The 20266-nt window shown below is 34.3% G+C and overlaps 1 long non-coding RNA gene across 1 annotated transcript; it reads left to right on the top strand.

Moving 5' to 3' along the window:
• Window positions 1-6151: 6151 nt before the first annotated feature.
• LOC118679810 (uncharacterized) lies at window positions 6152-10486 on the top strand. Its single transcript, XR_011395249.1, has 3 exons — window positions 6152-8472; window positions 8792-9282; window positions 9356-10486. It is a non-coding gene; the product is annotated as an uncharacterized lncRNA (long non-coding RNA).
• Window positions 10487-20266: the final 9780 nt, after the last annotated feature.

Below are 20266 nucleotides of genomic sequence, written 5' to 3'. Positions count from 1 at the left end.
CCCCAGTTCCTATAGTTGACCTTCTACCGAAAATATCAGCCAATCCACAAAGAAATCTCAAACGAGTATACCATTTGACTTTGCGAGAGTATAAAATGTTCGGTTACATCCGAACTTAGCCCTTCCTTACTTGTTTTCCATATATTAGTCGAAAGCATTTTGTTCGAAGGGTTAAACTTGACACTGCCGCCCAGTTTTTTAATCCCTTCCCTTGTAGCCATTAATGATACTACAGTATCTGTATTCAATCTATTGCGGTTTTCAGTTTTTAAATTTTTAAGGACACTAAATTTGCGCTCGACTGCAATTTTCATGTTTGAAAACAGGTATTCTCCCGCAGCGTTTTTCATGCAAAACACTTTACCCCAGTAACATTCAGCATCAATGTTATCTCCATGAACTTTAAGCCCATGTTGATGAGAATCCAGCATAGCGTGAGCTCGCCACTCATCGTCCAATTTTTGTGCTATCACAAATTTATAAAGCACTGGAAATCGCTCCAGTACAGGCACCAGTGATTTAATTTTAAACTGTTGAGCTTCTAATGGATTTAAAACAGATATAATAGAAAATAAAGGATCTCCGAAGAGATGCTGGTAATGGTATTTTGATTTTTCGGCACGATTATACTTAATGATTTAAAAAAATGTTGTTATCGATAATAAACGATGAAATATTTTCCGATGAGAATATGATGTCAAAATCCCCGCATTTTCCCCACATAATGCCAATCCCCAATAAAACCCCAACCCACTTGAAATTCCCCGCAGTTTGGGGAATTCCCCACAGGTTGGCAACGCTGACAATAGCTTACCAACGCATGTTCGGAATTTTGGAACAATGAAATAACAATCAAGTTATGCCACCACACAAATGCTGTTATAAGCCCGATACTAACGGTCGGCGAATCACCACAACTTCCATTTACTACATATAAAGTTTCACAATATTCTAGGATTAAACATCGCCAGTCCAGAAATTTTTCAGAAAAATTACAATTTCATCGTTTTTTGCAGCCAAAAAAATTGTCAAAATCGAATTTTTCAACCGCTCAGCGTTGCCACCGCCGTTAATTAACTTTTAAGATATTTTCTGAGTTTTAGTTTAAAAAATTTTTGAAATTCAAATATGAATTCAATATATCTAGGGCGAGCCTCCAACTAACGACTTCTTTGAAACAATCGCTGCACCAGCGCAACATTAACATCACGTACTTGCCTGGAGCTAGGAGGACCAGTTGTGGCTCCCAGCAATCAGTGCCAACTACGAGGAAACACATCGTATCTAACCAAGTACCAAGCTGTAGTTGCTCTCCTCAACAGGAAACACTTATGGCAGTGAACCACGTCAACCTCAATCCACTAGACCACCCATTTTTTAATTTTCTAGAATTAAGTCTTCAACGTCTGTCCCAACTTCTAGCGGAATTCAAACGATAAGGTGGCAGCCAGCTAGATCCAACTGGCAAAGAAAATTATCGAGATTCAATGAGACTGGTAAAGCAGGTATCTAATGCCAACCGTCAACACTCTCACAATCCAGACAATTCGACGAACTAGCCTAACAGCTAGTAAACCTTGTCATCAAGCTCAGCCACATCATTCCCAGCGCTGCTCCAGTAAGACAACAGTTGCCTCATAGCACAACACGAACGTCTTCTAGCCACTGTCAAACCAAGTAGTGCACACACCCAGTACGATACTCTACATCCCAATAGCAGAAGAAAGTATCCCCAAACAGGCAGTAATCACCCCGTTCGAAACTTTGTATTTGTCATGTTGTAAATTTGCCGTTCGGGCTTCGCGACGCTGCCCAATAGTTCCACCGCTTTATTAAGAACTTCTTTACTATCTTGATTTCGCCTAAGTATACATGCAAATGGCTCAACACAACTTTCTGACCGAGTGCAATTCCTTCAAGACTTCCCGAAACCAAAGATAATTCTTGAATTGAGAAGATTTATAGCCGCCATAAACTCTTAAAGGCGTCACTTAAAAACCCACCGCCGATGTACAATATCCACTTAATTATCTTCTGAAAAACGACTAGCGGACTCTCTTGTCAGATCCCTATCAGCAGCAGAGCTTCGCATCATTTGTTACGCATCCAGTACCGATTTGCGTGTAGTACTTGGACATCAAAATATAACGTGTGGCAACTATTGGAACTCTTACACCACTCTATTCCAAAACGCTTACACCACCCCATAAGAATTATAGCACTTTCGACTGATCCCAAGACATTTACATTCACTCTCCACCAGCAATCCGTTAAATCTTCGCCACGACAAAAAAGCCAATTGAGATGCATCAGGCAAATCACTATAGCCATCCAATACATTAACTGATAACAATGTAGCCAACACGTTTTCACGCATTAACACAATATACCTCGACCATAATAAACTTTCACTCGCACAAGAGTCAGATGAATATCTCCAACGTTTGCTAATATGCAACGATACCACTTTGAAGCTATTTACAATTATAAATTATGGTCCAGTTGGAAAAGGACACATTTGCGTCACCTCCACCAACAACGTTTGACCATTCGTACCAGCTCCGCTTCGACGCAGAGTTTTCGAAACATGGCATCGTCTTAGCGGAAGAGCCACCGCTATTCGGGAGAATATCCCAACTTTACGACGAATTTTTTTTCTTTTACAACTCACTCTTAGTTAACCAACCATGCATAGCAGACGTCAGGAAACACAATGCTACGTATTTTTATAAACTTTTAAATGTATAACATATTTTTTTAGTTTTAGTTTTACGAAATTTCTTAAAATTTTAACATTTGAAATTCAAAACAAACGCAATTGCGTCATTTAAATTTTCGTCTTGGTAATTCAATTATTATATATATTTGCAAAATGAATAAAATTAAGAGACAAAATTTTGCCTTGATAATTACAATATTAATGAGACTAAAAAAGTGCAATAATTTGAAGATTTAATATTAATTGAGAATTTTAGGCAACGTGTTAGCCCACTACTAGGCTATTTGCATTTGATATGCACTTATGTCTGTATATTAATATTTGAACAAATACATTGAAGAAACACTTTTTAAGTGAATGAATTAAGACAAGAACTTTCTTTTCTGAAAGTATAATTCCTGTATTGAATGGAATAAATAATGACATAAACATATGAATAATTACGAATTAATAACACATTTTATAACATACTTGTTATGTATGCAATGGTTCTTTTAAATTCGTATATTTCTGAATGTATATTTACATATATTCATATTTATAAGTTGTCAAAACATTACCTAGCTCGGAACTTTTATCTATCAGAATTTTAATTTTTCCACCGTTTGGCACACAGCATAAGGATACAAAACATGCATATACCAAATACTAATGCTTGAAATACATGTGCAGTTATTCCGCAACCAGATCTGCACAATTAAAGAAACTAACAAGAATGAACTAAATTATGAATTTTTGAGAAATTCTTATAATTAGAGTTAATAAATTATTTTTATTAAATATGAAATTAAATTTTATTAAAAATTATTAAATTTTTTTATATTAATACAGTTTTTTACTATTTTATTCTTTAAAAGAATACATATTTTGGTTAAATAATTTGAAGTGAGCTTCGGTGGGTACAGGTTGGTCAGAGCTTTCTTTAATAAATCTTTTGGTATGTAGAAGTCGTTTCAAAGTATTAGTAGATAAGTTGTTACGTTTAGTAGTTTTCAATAGTTTAACAGCTGAAAATACTTTTTCAACATTAGCACTACTGTGTGGAAGCACAAGTAGTTGCTTTACAAATTCAATCAAAAGGGGAAACATTTGTGAATTATCGCCTTTTTTATCACTGATACATGTCGGCAAAAGTTTTCAACTTAAATTTTTTCCGTATTAAAAGGAAACGTCATGTTTCTTAATAACCTCCACTCTCGACTATTGTTTACTAACAATTATGATGTATGACTTTTATATATCAATACATATACTTATGTAAATACATTTACGTACATATCCTCCTCTACATTCAAATAGATAAAATAAAATTAAGTGTGAAGTTAACTGAGTATCGAATTATTGCAAAAAAATGGTCCCCGATTCCTCATTGGTAGAAAAATAAGCAGCGCGCGATTCAAATTCCTATCAAAAATAAATAATTTGATTGGTGATAAAAAGTAAAAGTCCCAACATATTATTTTTACAAAATTCAAATTAAATTTTATAAAATTAAAAAAGTTGGTAGATTTTTTATCCAAGTTTGTAGGTTCGAAAAAAATATTAAAAGTTGGTAGATCTAACTAAAAATAGGTAGAGTTGGTAACACAGGCTGCAGAGCATAATGAAGTAATTTTGTCGAACAGAGAGCGAGTTCCTGTTAAAAGTGTAGGTGGAGTCAGCATAGTTTTAAATGTAAACCAAAAGGTCGAAACCAATATTCGAGATGTCGAATATGTTCCCAGCCTTTGCGCTAGCTCGAAAGCAATGTATGTAAGGTTTTTGATGTTAAAAACGGATAAATTGCAAAAGCGCATGCAGAAAATAATTTGTATAAACTAGATTGAGCCAAAATTCGAACTGGGAAAGCAGTGACAACAATTGACTGTTTTGAGCTTTGGTACCGAATGTTAGCACATATATGCAAGAACAGGCTAAAGCACGTGCAAGTGCAGAATTTCAACGGCGAAAGTGAGAATGGATACAGTGTATGTTGTAAGGGTAACTATAAATACAACTAAATCAGCTGGTATTCGTGCTGAAAATTTGTTAAACGTTGTACATGCGGACGTGCTTGGTCCAATTAGCACAAAATCGTTCAGCGGCGCAAGTGGGTTTTGTTAACGATTTTTCGAGAAAGGTATTCGCTATACCGATAGTATACAAATCAGGCTCATTTAAGAAATTCGAGCAATTTCAAAGTGAAGTAGAAACTCAATGTGGTACTGAATATTGTCATTCATAATTTATAAATTTGATGCATGAATGTGGTATTGTTCATCAAAAAACAGCTGCATATACAGTAGGACGGGGGTTGCTGAGCGGATGAATCGTACATTAATTGGGCGTGTGAGATGCATGTTGCTGGATTCTGGCCTAGAAAACATATTCTTCCCTGTAGAGGTAGTAGTCGAAGTCCGGAAGAAATATGGTCCGATTTGAAACCGAATTTGAAACACTCACGCAAATTTGGTTGCATAGCGATGGTTTATAAACGGAAGCAGAAACGTTAGAAGCTAGATGCAAAATCTGATGAGTGTGTTTTTGTTGGATAAAAAAAAAGCATATCGTCTTTACCGAAAATCTGACGACAAAATTATGGATGGGCTTTAGTTTAGCATCCCACGATTTCAGGGTTAAGAGGGGTATGGTTGGATAGAAGAGATTCTCCAGATCACGAATATATATAATTACCGCCGGAAACTTATAGTTTTGGAGATATTTGCAGTTTAAGTTGAAAATTTTACAAATTTTATTTTACAATTTCTCGATTTATGGTTATCTTTTCTTTTAAATTATGCACTTATTATACACTAACTTTTCACTTCAATGTTTCTACATATTTATTTTATATTAAATATTTAAGTATTTACTTTAAATAAGCATTTAATTTTTACACAATTTTCGTTATATGAACAATAACAAATGGATAATAAGTGTTGCCATACCCAAACGAATGAAAGCAATCAAAATAAATAAAAAACCCTCTATGAAATATTATGAACTTAATTTTCCATTTTAATAAAAGAAAAAGGTTTTATGGTTTAAACGTATGTTTTATTGCATCTGATAATTTCACATATGGATCATGATGCTGATATGCTATATGTTTACGCCATATGTATTCATATATCAAATTTTCAAAATCTTCACTGTTATTATAATTATCGTTAATAAAAATTTAAGTTTATAGAGAGTGATATACCCTCTTTAACATTACTTTTATTTGTTAAGATTTCTTATTTGCACTAATAATAATATTGAATATATAATATAATATTAAATATGCAAATATAAATATATAATATATACAGAGAACGATATACGTTCTCTGATAAATATATATATATATATATAATATATGGCAACACTTGTTAACTGTCAACATGGAACCCATTTGTAATTGTTCATATAACGAAAATTGTGTATTCGTCATCTGGAGAATCTCCTCTATCCAACCATACCCCTCTTAACCCTGAAATCGTGGGATGCTAAACTAAAGATTTCTCAAAATTATTGTGAGTCATGATGCTACATTTTTAGAAAATATCAGCAGTAAATCCAAGTGCGCAGAGTCAATTCTAATTGTTGACATTATTAATGAAAATGAGGCTAACGACATTAACAATCCAGGGTAGGTGAATGAAAGCGAATTGTCTGATGTCAGTAAATCTTCGGAAAGTGAGTACGATACTCCTGATGAAAGCGAATCAGGTGATCAGCGTAACAACAAGTGTGCAATTCGTCGATCGGAGGATATTGCAAACAAAGCAAAAGGTTTTTTGTTGTTCAGCGTAGTGTCTGATGCTGATGATCCTGTGGAGCTTAAAGTAGCATTGAATAGTTCAAAAGCAGGTGACAGGAAATGCGCAATAGAAGAAATTCTCACAAGTCAAACACAACTTGGGTGCTTCCGAAATTGCCTGAGGTAAAATAGCAATAAATTCGAAGTGGGTTTCTAAAACTAATTGCAATACTGAAGGTAAGCTGGTTCATTACTAAGCATGTGGACATAAACGCGAAAAAAGTTGCAAGATAAGTCATTACTGCTGGAATATATTTCTACAAGCGAAATATTAGCAGATGGTTTAACAAAGACGATACCTGCTGTTAAAAATGAATTTATTAATGTTAAATTAGGCTTAAAATAAAGTCATGAAACATTTAACATATTTTGAACTTTAACTAACATACTCTTAGTGTTGTCAGATGTTCTATTAAAGGGAAGTGTTATGAAATAATACAAATCTGGCAGAACTAATTTTTATTTTATTTTTACACTGTTCTTATGTATGTTAGTCAGTCCGCATCTTACATTGAAACTGCTTTTACCTATCTCTGCTCAACAGCCTGGAGCCATTTATCTTTAACTTTAGCACGGATACATAATTGCCGAAGTAAAGACAGATTCATCTGCAATGGTGGAACAAAGGACAGTTGATGTAGTATCTAGAGTGGTGTTCGCGAACAAACTGGTAGATCACGACCTATGGTGGGGATGATTATTGGATTGAGAAATTCCATAAAAAAGACAATTTAAGCTTGTAGTCGCTCATCAAATCATCCAGAATTCCGAGTATCTATCTCAACTCCATTTACATACATACATTGGTATAGACTATGCAGGACCGATCCATGTGAAATGTTCAAAAGGAAGAGGGTAAAACGATTTAAAGGATATATAGCTGTATTTGTATGTAAGGCAACAAAAGCTATTCATTTAGAAGCAGTAAGTGATTTAACAACCGAAACTTTCCTAGCTGCTTTGAAAAGATTTTTTGCTAGAAGGGGTAAAAGGCAGCATATATATTCGGACAATGGAACACATTTTGTCGGAGCTTGTAGAAAATTAGCCCTAGATTTCAGGCAATCAAGAAAAACTCAACAGTAGCTGCCATATTAGAAACGAACAAAATTCAATGGCATTTTGGACCGCCGGCAGCTCCTCAGGGAAGCAGGAGTCAAGTTAGTACTTTACTTTTGATTACTTTACTATCACAGATTGAAGCAGTGCTGAATTCGAGACCTCTATGTCGGCTTGATAGTGAAAGCGATATAGACGTTTTAACACTTGGGCATTTTTAATAGGATGTCCTATACCCATGGGCTCGTAAGATAAGTGGAAATTAATGAAGATGAAGAAACTCATCCCACCAAGTGGCCATTAGCTAAAATGATTAAAACTAATACTGGAAGTGATGGCAATATTAGAGTTACCTAATACTGAAAACGCAGAACGACAGATGCCTGCATAATGGTTGCAGCAACATTAAAGGGCAGATATAATCATGGGTGTTTTAGAATCTGATAGTTGTTGGAATCAGAATTGAAACCGACGAAAAATTTAGAAGGTGTCATGAATTCAGATATTATTGGTTGGACGTTCGAACTGACATTTTTGATTTTTGAGCACATATAATGTCGGTCTTCCCGGGCTATTGCTGTGAAAAGAGAGGGAAAAGCATGGGAGATAGTGTCGCTTGCGTCGGTGTTTGCAACAGTATTTGTATGCAAATTGCAGAGAAATCATGTGTTTCATAATTTTATTTCCTGTAAAAACCAGTACATAATATCTTCGATAAGTTGTAAACGAGACGCTTACTCAGTTTGCTATATTTGTGGCGAATTTAATAAAATGAGAGAGAAAAATGTGGTTTAGCTAAGAATTTAAAGATTGCTAAGCATATCAAGCTTTCTTCAATCTACCCGTTAAAAATCAGGACAGAAATGGGCTCCACAAGTGTCATGTAACTCTTGCAGATATATTCTGGATGGTGAGTTTATTTCCTCTTTTTTATAATAATTATTAACTACAGTGTAACCTTGATATAGCGAATCTGAAAGGAATTAGAAAATATATATTTGTTATATCAAGTTATTTGTTACAGTGAGGTTTTTATATATATACTATTTGCAGGTAGCCCGCTTTCTTCAGCAAATCTTTATTTTGATTTCAAAATTGTAGCCAATGCACTTGTTGAAATGTCAAACTTCCTGGCAATCTCAAATTTTTTTACTAAAGTTTTTCGTCTACAAACTTGATTATTTTTCGTTTCTCTGCAACACTTAACGAACACCTCTTACGTTTTTCAGCCATTGCAACTTAATTTACTGGATCAAAGGACGAAGTTTACAATTAGTTTTTAAAAACTGTTTTACGGAAGATTGTAGGTGGTGATCGTGGTTGCAGCGAAAGAGGAAGTAAAAATTTGAGCTTTTCATCCTCAGCTTCTTGGAAAAATCGCAAGTAGCTGCGAGCCAATCAAATCACCAGCTTTTGCCAGCTAGTGGAGGGAGTGAGCAAACTATAGTCAAAAAGTGATTAACTAAGGAGGGGCAGGTGTTTTTGACTACAGTCAAACAGCTGACGAGAAAAGCAGTCATATGAAGGTTGTGGATCCAAAAATTCGTTAAGTAAAGGTCAAAAATAGTTTCGATCTGTTTTTTGCTGAGTCTAAAAATTGGTTATAGTGAGGTTGAAAAAAAATTATTCGTAATACAAAGGTATATTTTACATGAGCTCTTATGGGCAGTGCTAAGGGATTTTGAAAAATTCGTTATATCATGGAATTCGTTATATTGAGGTTTGTTATATCAAGGTTTCATTGTATTTTGATAACATTAATTAGGTCATAATATGTCACTTTTTTATTGTAGGCTGGTACCGAGGTGAAAAAAGAGCACTGAAGTTTGCAGTGCCTCGATTTTGGAGGAAACCAGGTTATCATCTTTGAAATATTTGAATTTTTTCCAAAGCTTTCAGAGGCGAAAATAAATATGGGAACTTTTTATGCCGGTAGTCAGCGAGCAATCTCTAGTCTTTAATAGAGACTCATCCATGGCGAAATCTATTTAGAGCCTGTTTGGTATTCAGTCGATAGTGTCTCATCTCTAATTGAGCAATATCAGTCTCTAATTTGTTATTTACGTTAAACCAGGTCACAAAAAAAAAGAGCGAAAAAATGGAGGATGCAATTGGGCTAATATATATCGTAATGAAAAAACGAGACGAAGAAAACAAGTAATACAAAAATTCTTGTAATTTTGCAATAATGAATAACAAAGTGCTTATATCCTATACCTCATCCAACAACTGAAACCGTAGTTCATTTTAGCTCTATATTTTTTACGCAATGGCTCATACCAGTGTTGCGTGTGTTGGAAATGGATATTAATGGAGATTTGTAAATGGTTGAAGATACAATAGAGTTAAGACTGGGTAAGTTGTTGTCCAAACGACACAACAGTCACCGACGCAAAACCGTGGACCGAATCAGCTGATACAACCTATCTTATGAGAGCGCAATATAAATGAACAGTCACCGCCGCTTCTACCGTCCGTTTCAACAGACCGTACGGTAGGATATCCGCGAAAATTGGATTTTTTCAGAAGAAACGAGTGAGCTGAGAGTGAGAGAGCAATCTCTTGCAACGCAGGGTTGCCAATCTCCATATTTTGTAGTAATTAAAAAATGAATTTGAATATATTTGAAATATTCTTAAAATAACTCAAAATCACTCTTAAAATAACTCAAAATCACAGTCGAATACACTTATTTATAAATAGGTAACCTATTTTTAGCAGTTGGATTTTAGTTTTAAGCTTTTACATTATAAAAAATTATAACTAAAAAACTAAATGTGTGAAAAATCGTGTATTCAAATAGAACAATAGCAAAATTGGTGAAATGAACACATAAGAGAACAACTGATTTCTGCGTTGCAACTACAGCCATAACTTTTGACAAATTTGGTTTGATACGGCAGTAAGTACGGAAGGGAGGAATGTCGGTGACTGTTTGTGCTATTAAAAGAAAATAAATCACTCTACAAGAATCTTATTCCGCGTTTTATTCGAAATTTGGAATAAAGGGTGTAGTTAGAGAAATTGATTGTTCTCATGTTGGCATAATTGCACCTGCCTCGTCAACCACAGTTGTGCCACATGATTACATGAATAGAAAAGGGTATTACAGCATTAATGTTGAAGCGGTAGGTATTAAAATTAATTATTATTTAATAACTGATTTACAAATACAAATGAGCAAGAAACACTATAGAAAGAGCATTTGGAGTTTTAAAATCACATTTTCGTTGCATTTCTAAAGAACGTACTCTGCGGTACAAACATTCAAAAACTGCATTATTTATTTATACATGTACAATATTACTCAATATAGGTCTTACACAAAACTTGGCATTTTCATATATGAAACCAAAAGGCCAGAAGACTCGCCTCCTTAAGATTTGGGAGCAGTCTCTAGAATCCATTCAGAGGAGTATTACTCTCTAGGCAGAACAACACGTCAAAGTTGCTTTAATACTTTAAATAATTAATATTTCACCAGAATTTTATTAAACAATAAATGGTAATTTATGTATTATTATACTCTCACAACCTGTTGCTACAAAGTGTAATAGTTTTGTTCACCTAACGGTTGTTTTTATCACCTAAAACTAATCGAGTTAGATATAGGGTTATATATTTATATAAATGATCAGGATGAAGAGACGAGTTGAAATCCGGGCGACTGTCTGTCCGTCCGTCCGTCTGTCTGCCTGTCCGTCCGTGCAAGCTGTAACTTGAGTAAAAATTGAGATATCTTTATGAAACTTGGTAGACATATTTCTGGGTACCGTGAGACGGTACGTTAGTTTCATATTTCTATGTTATAGTGCGAAAATGGGGGAAATCGGACTACAACCACGCCTACTTCCCATATAACACCATTTTAAATTCCATCTGATTCTTTCACTTTCGACTATGCATATCAAGCAACAATGATTATATTGGAGGTAAACGTGAATAATACGTTTAAAGTATGCCACCTTGTGACCAAAAATTGTCTAAATCGAACCAAAACTGTTCAAACCCCTAAGTACTAAATATGTGGACCAAAGTGCCTATAGTTGACCTTTTACCGAAAATATCAGCCAATCCACAAAGAAATCTCAAACGAGTATACCATTTGACTTTGCGAGAGTACAAAATGTTCGGTTACATCCGAACTTAGCTCTTCCTTACTTGTTATTCATTTATATTTAAATAAACCAAAAAAAATGTTGAATATTACGCATTTGTTATAAACCATTTCAGTATTGTTTTTCAATAATTATTAACAAAAAATTTTGTTGCTAAAATTTGATTAAAAAAAACGAATTGCATGCAATTGATTCATAAATTACGATTTTGTTTTTCACTCATCTCTAATCAACGTAAGCTAGCAGCTTATTTACGCTTATTTTACCACCCTATTTGTTGAATATATTTGATATACATATCTGGCTGAATACCAAAATTATACGTTCTGACTAACAGAGTCACTAATTCACAATTTTGACGATTAGAGAAATGAGACAATCATGACAAGTTGAATACTGGCATTAGGCTCGCAACTAAAAAAATTATGGATTGTGATATTTTTCGGAGGTTACATAACAATGTAGAGAAATGTGCCTGGCTCCGCCTGGAATTTTAAAGCAGTAGTGCATGGTTTCCTTGGAAACCATAGAGCTGATAAATATGATAAGCTGATCACTGACAGGATTACGAATTTCTTCGTCATTGGATGTAGAATGTCTCTAAAGATGCACATGTTACACTCTAATATAGATAAATTTAAAGATAATATGAGAGCTTCCTCGACAGAACAAGAAGAACACCTTCATCAAGCTATAATGGAATTTAAGAGAAGTTACCAAGGCCAATATACAGTATTGGGGACTATATTTTGGGTTTAACTAAGACAAACTTCTATAGACCATGACTGGAAAAGTAAAACTGTTAATTTTTGAACATTTTAAATGGATTATCGGTATATTTTAACAAATAATTTTTATGTAAAATTTTTGTGTATTTTTATTAAAAAGAATTTTGCTATTTTTTATACTTCAGCATATGCAGAACTTCTTTTTATTCTTATTTTTATTTTGAGATATACAAGGTGCGTTCCAAAGTAAACAGTAAAAAAGTAACAAAGCAAACTCTAGTGGCGCCATCTATATGTCGACTAGTGCGTTAGAATCTGTTATCCTTTATCGACTTCCAATAAATTTCATGACATTTCATCTATTGGAAGTGAAGTTATTGCGTTTTAAGTGTCAGTATGTTTTTGTCATCGGTGCGAAAATGAGCTTCGAACAAAGAGCCAGCATTAAATTTTGTTTTAAAATTGGTAAAACTTTTACTGAAACTTTTCAATTGATGAAACAAGTTTATGGCGATGATTGCCTATCCCGTAGCAGAGTGCACGAGTGGTTTCAACGTTTTCAAAATGGTCCTGAGGACATCAATGAGGGCAAGCCGAAACCCAAAAAATCGCGCCTGGAGATATCATAAGTGAAGACAAGGCTGATGTGTTTTTATGAATCCAAGGGTATTGTCCACAAAGAATTTGTTCCACCCGGCCAAAACGTTAATGCGGTATTCTACCTTGGAGTGTTAAAGCGTTTGGTGCGCCGTATTCGACGTGTTCGGCCCGAATATCGCGAAGATGGAAGTTGGCGTTTGTTGCACGATAATGCGACGTCTCATCGATCGACATATATTGTATTAAGGCTTAAATTGCATTTATTAGAAACAAGTTACCACACCAATTAGTACTATCTGGAAAGCAATCGGGTTATGAATTAAAAGAACTTTATAAGTCGATGACTGCTAAAAATTGTTCATTCACGACTGGTCATCAACATAAGAATTTCTTAAACATTGTATAAACCATGAAACAAATACAAATTCAATCGACTTCCAGCAAAATACAAAGCGAGTATAATTATTTCAGAATTAAAAACAGAGTTTTTAGTATACAAGTTTGATTTGTATCAATATCCACTGATAAACCAAGTAGATTTAGTTAAATGTTCAACTAACTCCTAGAATTACAATCAATATTTGGAAATCAGCTACGGATAATTCATATGAAGTAGCAGCATTTAAACTGTTAGAGCATGAAGCATGTGGATTCAAACCTACTACAAATGAAATAACTATGACAGCATCTCATCATGTACAATCCGAGATTAATAAAGGATTGCTAACTTTTTCACTTCAAATAAGGACTTTTGATTCAATATTAATAAACAATACCAAAAACATCCCAAATATTTACTTTAGTTTTATAACAAGAACTGTGACTGTTCCGTTTGAACTTCGAGTGAGATGTAATTAATAATAATAATAAAACATAATAGGCTAGTTATTAGTATTAAAACAACACAACTTTGGCCCCAGGCAGAATGTTCATAAAGACATGAACATAAAACTTTTGTTACCATAAGATAAAATTATATTTTTGACACATTTTATACATGAAAGTTCTCAAGCGTTTTTGAGAAATAAAATTATATTTGGGATGCGTGACATCACTCAAACAAAACAATTGCCGCTACCGAAAATAGCTTACGGTAATATAAACGCCTGCCATATTTCGTCGATGTTTCATAAAGATATTCCAAGCATTACGTATTTTATGTATGTCATTCTATACAGTACTGGCTATCGATGGGACTAGAAGAAATATTATATGTCCATAATTTCTATTTTTATCATTAACAAAAAGTTGAAAAAGTCGTAACTTTCCAGACTAGTAACTTCGACAATGTGACATATTGTCAAAAAAAATTTTAAATACTTTTTATTTAATGAAAATAAAGGCTAATAAAATATGTGTAAGAAATTTAAATTTTTTTCATTATCTTCCCATTGAAATTAATTCCTTAAATTAGGTATTTTTTGCCCATTTTCGCACTATAACATAGAAATATGAAAATAATTATGCACCGAATTTGGTTGAAATCGGTTAAGCAGATCCCAAGATATGGGTTTTCACCTAAAAGTGGGCTGTGCCACGCCCACTGTGTAATTTTGAAAGCGGCTCCTATAAAGTCATCTCATACCATCCCGGAGATATAATTTTAATTCTCTGACGGGTTTAGTGCTTGATTTATCGCGCTTTTCGTAGTTTTTAATAGTACCGTTATATAGGGAGTGGGCGGAGTTGCCACCCGATTTCAACTGAGTTTTGTTATTATAGCATTAGCGGTTTAGGAAATATGCACATTAAACCCATTAGGGGCGGGACCACGCCCACTTAAAAGATTTTTTTAACTGCAGATGCCCCTCCCTAATGTGATCTTGTGTACCAAATAACAGTATTGTATCTTATTGCGGAGCTTAGTTATGGCAATTTATTTGTTTTTGATTAATGGCGTTTTGTGGGCGTTGCAGTGGTCCGATTACGCCCATCTGCAATACCAACCGTCTCACGGTACCAAGAAAGATGTCTACCAAGTTTCATAAAGATATCTAAATTTTTACTCAAGTTAGAGCTTGCACGGACGGACGGACGGACAGACAGTCACCCGGTTTTCAACTCGTCTCTTCATTATGATCATTTATATATATATATAACCCTATATCTAACTCGATTAGTTTTAGGTGATACAAACAACCGTTAGGTGAACAAAACTATTATACTCTGTAGCAACAGGTTGCGAGAGTATAAAAATGTTGTGAAACAACTCAACATGCATTATTCGAAGACACCGAATACATTATACCTTATCTTACTAACTTATTGATTAAACTGGAATTGTAATTGTGTGAGTAACATATGCGAAAAAATGCCTGTGTCACAAACAATTTATTAAGAAAATTTGTAACTTTAAATAAGTGTTATTTTCCCTAAGATCAAATTCTTATTTGTTTAGTTTATTTGTATATTTCGGAGGCCGATGCAGGTATACAGATTGAACGAACCCGTATCGTTGTCGATCAAAAAGGTATATAGCGCGCCAAATTGCTGTTGTAATCGAAAAATGTTGCGTGGTACTTGGGATAGCGGACGAATCGAATGGTTGTAGCCCGTTGATCTCTCTCGCAACGAATATAAAAACGTAAGAAGTCGTGATGGCGATAATCCCGTCCTTATTGTTAGTGAGGTGGTGTACAGGGGCCGTATCGTGGTGTGTAGGGTGGTGTGTGTGGTGTGTCCTGTGTGGCGTGATTTCTCGGTTGTAGTGTATAATATTAGGGTGTGCTATTACTTTTCCAAGTGGAGCCGTGTACTTGGAGTGGGGAGTTTAAACTCATTTAAACACTATTGTATGTATAGACTCACTTAGTTTCATTATTATATTTTACATATAACAATCGAAATATTACTATTAAAGTCAACTTAATTAACTCAAATGAGATACTTATATCTGTTATAAACTCAATCAAACCTAAATTTAATATATAGGGTACAAGTTAATACAAGAAATATTTATTACAACATAGCAATCAACAATGTATCAAAATTAATTGCAACAATGTAGCAATATTCATTTTAGACATTATTAAAGTTCAACGACATAAAAAAATTTGTTAAAACAAAGCGAAAGGAAATAAAGCGTTAAGTTGTTGGAATTAGATACGTGTATAGTGTAGTGTAGTATATGTAAAATTGGAATATTTATTTAACAATTCAGTGAGTTACAAGGTCGAGAAATCCGTTACAGTATTTTTCAAGTATATCGTAAAGTCAAAAAATCGTTATCGAAGTTTTATATTGAAATTAAGAAAGTATGATAACGCCTAATAGCGCCATTGTATTTGACGTTTTTATTTGTCGTTTTGGAGAAAATATTTTAACCATTTTGTAAATTTAAGTACATAATAAATAACTCAATAGTAATAAAAACTCTTTCTTCTGTTGCTCTAGGATTTGTTGTGTACTATTTTTTCCTTTATTTTGAATTTTAAGTCCTTTCATACTTTAAATATATATGTACATACATAAATGTTAAACACCTTCATTGATATAAAAATGCAATTTGCCTCATTTTATTTACTTTACGTTATTTATTAAGTTTGTTCCTACATATCCCTCCAAAAAATCTCGAAATTCAATGGTTTTATCCCGTTTCTTAAACCTTTGGCATACGCAGGATGTTTTTCTATTTCGGACAGTAAATTTCATATTCACTTCAAATAATAGCGCTCGTTTCTATATCGCTTTCAATTCACAACGAAAAGGAACGCAATTGAGGTATGAATAAAAGAAGTTCTAAAAAAAATTCAAACCTTTAATTTTATTAACTAGCGCCCAAGCAGGGATCAACGAAGTCGAGTTAGGGAATTTTGAAATTCAACATCGCTACATTTGTGTAAGCTGCGGGACAAATCCGAGTTTCAGGAGAAGCGTCCACACCAAATTTTCCTTACATTAGGAGTAAAAATATTTTGTGAAATAGTCAAGTGAAAATATTATTTTAAATAAAAATTAAGTTTTAATATTTAATTTGGAAAAAAATAAATAAATAATTATATCTGAGACTAAATCAAAACCTCCATAAAAATATTGAGCATAAGTGAAAGTGGAAATAATTATATGAAAGTTTTGAGATTAACAGTGCATCTAAACTACAAAAACAAAAATATTATAAGGGCGTAATGCGATAGTAAATATAACAATCAATGCAATAATAAAATAAAACTTATATAAATAATTTTTTTTTTTGATTCAGGCCGTAAGTAGGGTTTAAAATGCCTTCGCACCAATTAGGGAGCGTCATCCTACGTGAGTGGTGTACCTATTAAAACACTCCTCCCTTCTAAAATGGAGTTTTCCCTTGCGCCGGGACCGCTTTCGTATTACTTCAGGGCAAGGTTTCCAAGATGGACTTTTTGCGGATCTGTTTCTACACTCTCTGCGTCCAGGGATGCCTTCGATTTTCTAGCCAGCAGCAAGCTATTTGACTCACCTTCTATTGTATTGGCTCGAGTTCGCTGGGGCCCTTTTTTTGAGCGTAGTACATGTTTCATGCACTTTGCTGCCAGTTTTCGCCGCTAGCTACCATTTTTTCTATTTGTCTATTCTAGTTTGTTTTCCAATATTTTCCGTGCTTATTTCCATGGATTGCACTAAAAAAGGTATGGTTTGCGTCGTCTAGTGGCTCCTTTTCATAAATACATGCAGGGCTTTCCGTTTTTTATAACAAGTACAAGTATTTTGGAAATACCCGTGACCGGAGAGCATCTGTGTTAGGAAGTAGTTGACCAGTTTGGCGGTCCATCTTCCTTTGCGATCCCTTCTCCACTGATGTTGCCAGAGTTTAGGTGTTTGCTTCCTCACCTGTTGTCTTTTGGACATGTGTATTTCTGCTTACGTAGTATTTTCGTGTATGCTCGTGGGGATCTTTTCTAAATTTAGCTTGAAAGAGTCCCATTTTAGTGCTCCCCTTCTTTTTTCTGTTGTTGGTAGAATATGTATTGATGTCTGGCTAGATGAGTTACGCCTCCCCCCTCCATACATGCCACTGCTCGCCAACACACCACATCAACACGATCCACAACAAGACATCACACCACGCAGACATCACACCACTCAGACCACCCACACATACCAGAGAACGTATATCATAGAGAAGGTTCATGGTGTGCCGATTGTCAAAATGTTCCTCTTGACGGAGGGTTACTCGCCAACTTAAGAGGATCTCACCTCAAACAAATTATAAGCGGATTTCACCAGAATTTTACCCCTGCGGAGCGCAAAATAGCAGAATTGAGCATTTTGAATGTTAAATGAGAAAAATAATGCTAAATTCAATGTTAAGAAATGTACGCTTAGTGCCGTTTCACATTGGGATTCAAAAGAGTCTCAAACCAGTTTATTGTGGGCGAGGGGACGACGAGGAAAGACGAAGGGACCGTGCCACTCGTCTTCGGGTGGCACGCTTTGTGTTCTTGTTCGTAACAGCTCGCTGCTACCCTTTTTAGCATTCCTTTTCACTTTCAAATTCTTTGAGTGGTTGCAAGAGCGCTCGGTTTCAAATGAATTCGATCGCAAATTTGAGTTCTGTTATCTATTTTTGTATGTAATATGCAAATATGTATGCATAGAATAATAGAAATATTTTCAAAAATTGTAAATAAGAAGAAAATTAAGATATAGATTATGGAGTAAAGAAATTATGAATTTTTAATACGGAGTAAAGAAATTATGAGTTTTTAATACTTAAAGATTAGGAAATTCCTATAATAAATTTGGCCTTGAAAATATTAGTAGCGGATATTCAATACATTCTTGTGGATTAGGGAATTCCCGTCTTTAGTATTTCTTTGAAACTATTTAGCGGGTAGGTCCTTGTATTATGCATATTGTTCTACCATATTCATGGTAATTCATTGTAAGCAAAATGTGTGACCATCATCTCAACATACAAATGAAATACGCAGCACGCAGTGTTGCGCAGTCGAACCGCACAAATATTTACGAAAATTTTGTGAAAAGGAATGCAGAAAAACTAGACTCGAGTTGCTGGACTCTTTTTGACCGTGTGAATGCCCAGAGCGACACCAAAAGAAAATTTGAAAAAACTCAAACTCTTTTGAATCCCTGTGTGAAACGGCACTTACAGATTCGTATATTTACAATGCGCAAACGAATTTACATATAATTTAAAGATATTCTGCATATACAGGGCGGCTCACGAATCGTGCTACAAAAATTAACCGTATTAAGTTTCTTTTTTATCAATTTTTGTTGTATTGTATAGAAAATTTTAATTTTATTTTATACAATTAATTATTCCTCCATGCTTAGCCACGCATATGCGACACCTAATTAGCAAATTAATGCGGGCTGAAAGGTTGAAGTCGGGATTGCATCAAATATGTATTTAAAGGACTGCTTCAGTTCAGTCAAATTTCTGGGTTTGATTTTGTACTCCTCTTGCTTGACATAACCCCATAAGAAAAGACCAAGCGGTCGCAAATATTCTTATACATATATATGTAAGTATATGTATAATTATGTGTGCATATAACAAATATGAAAGCACCCATTATAATTGTTAATTTGTCTATATGCAACGTATGAATGTAAATATGTACAATCATTGTTTCATGGGAAATCAGAAGCATACACACTTTTACAAACATACATCGCATATGGCAAGTGCAAAATCAACCCTTATTCATATACAACGTGGCATGCGTAAATGGAAACAAAGTCAACAAGTCATGTGCATATATACGGGCAGATGTGTGTACAAAAAATTCGAATATTTACATACGCACGTTCTTTGACAAATACAGTCAATTCCGGTTAAGTGCCAAAACCAAAGATGCAGATTTTTTGTGCTTTGAAACATAAGCGATAGTGGAACTTAAGCGAGTGGTAGCAAAAAAATAATTTCTATGTATTTAAAAAAAAAAATTACTGTTTTCCTTAAAAAATTAAAAAAAAAAACCTGAGATGCAGCAAGACACAGACAGATAAGAGGGATTGGAGTATTGATACTTAACCGGGGTTTACTGTATACATAAATCAGAGGAATATTGAATATTATCTTTAAAAAGTTTCTTGAATTGTAAATCGACAAATATACTATGTTGTCACTTTTATTCTAAAATATTTTAATACTCATATTTGAGGGGTTGTCACTTTTCCCTTCTAGAGGGAATATCAGAAATTTGTTCAATTTATGATTTTTAGCTTTTGCCATCGTCGTGAAAAGACGCTTGTGGGCAAAAGCATGCTCGGGGGGATGTGAGGGTATCTGTTTTTATGAATGAAGCGAGGT

The sequence above is a fragment of the Bactrocera oleae genome, chromosome 3, assembly GCF_042242935.1.
Source record: "Bactrocera oleae isolate idBacOlea1 chromosome 3, idBacOlea1, whole genome shotgun sequence".
Lineage (NCBI taxonomy): Eukaryota > Metazoa > Arthropoda > Insecta > Diptera > Tephritidae > Bactrocera > Bactrocera oleae.
Note: the sequence above shows the minus strand (reverse complement) of the source record. Positions and strands in the feature narration are given on the sequence as shown.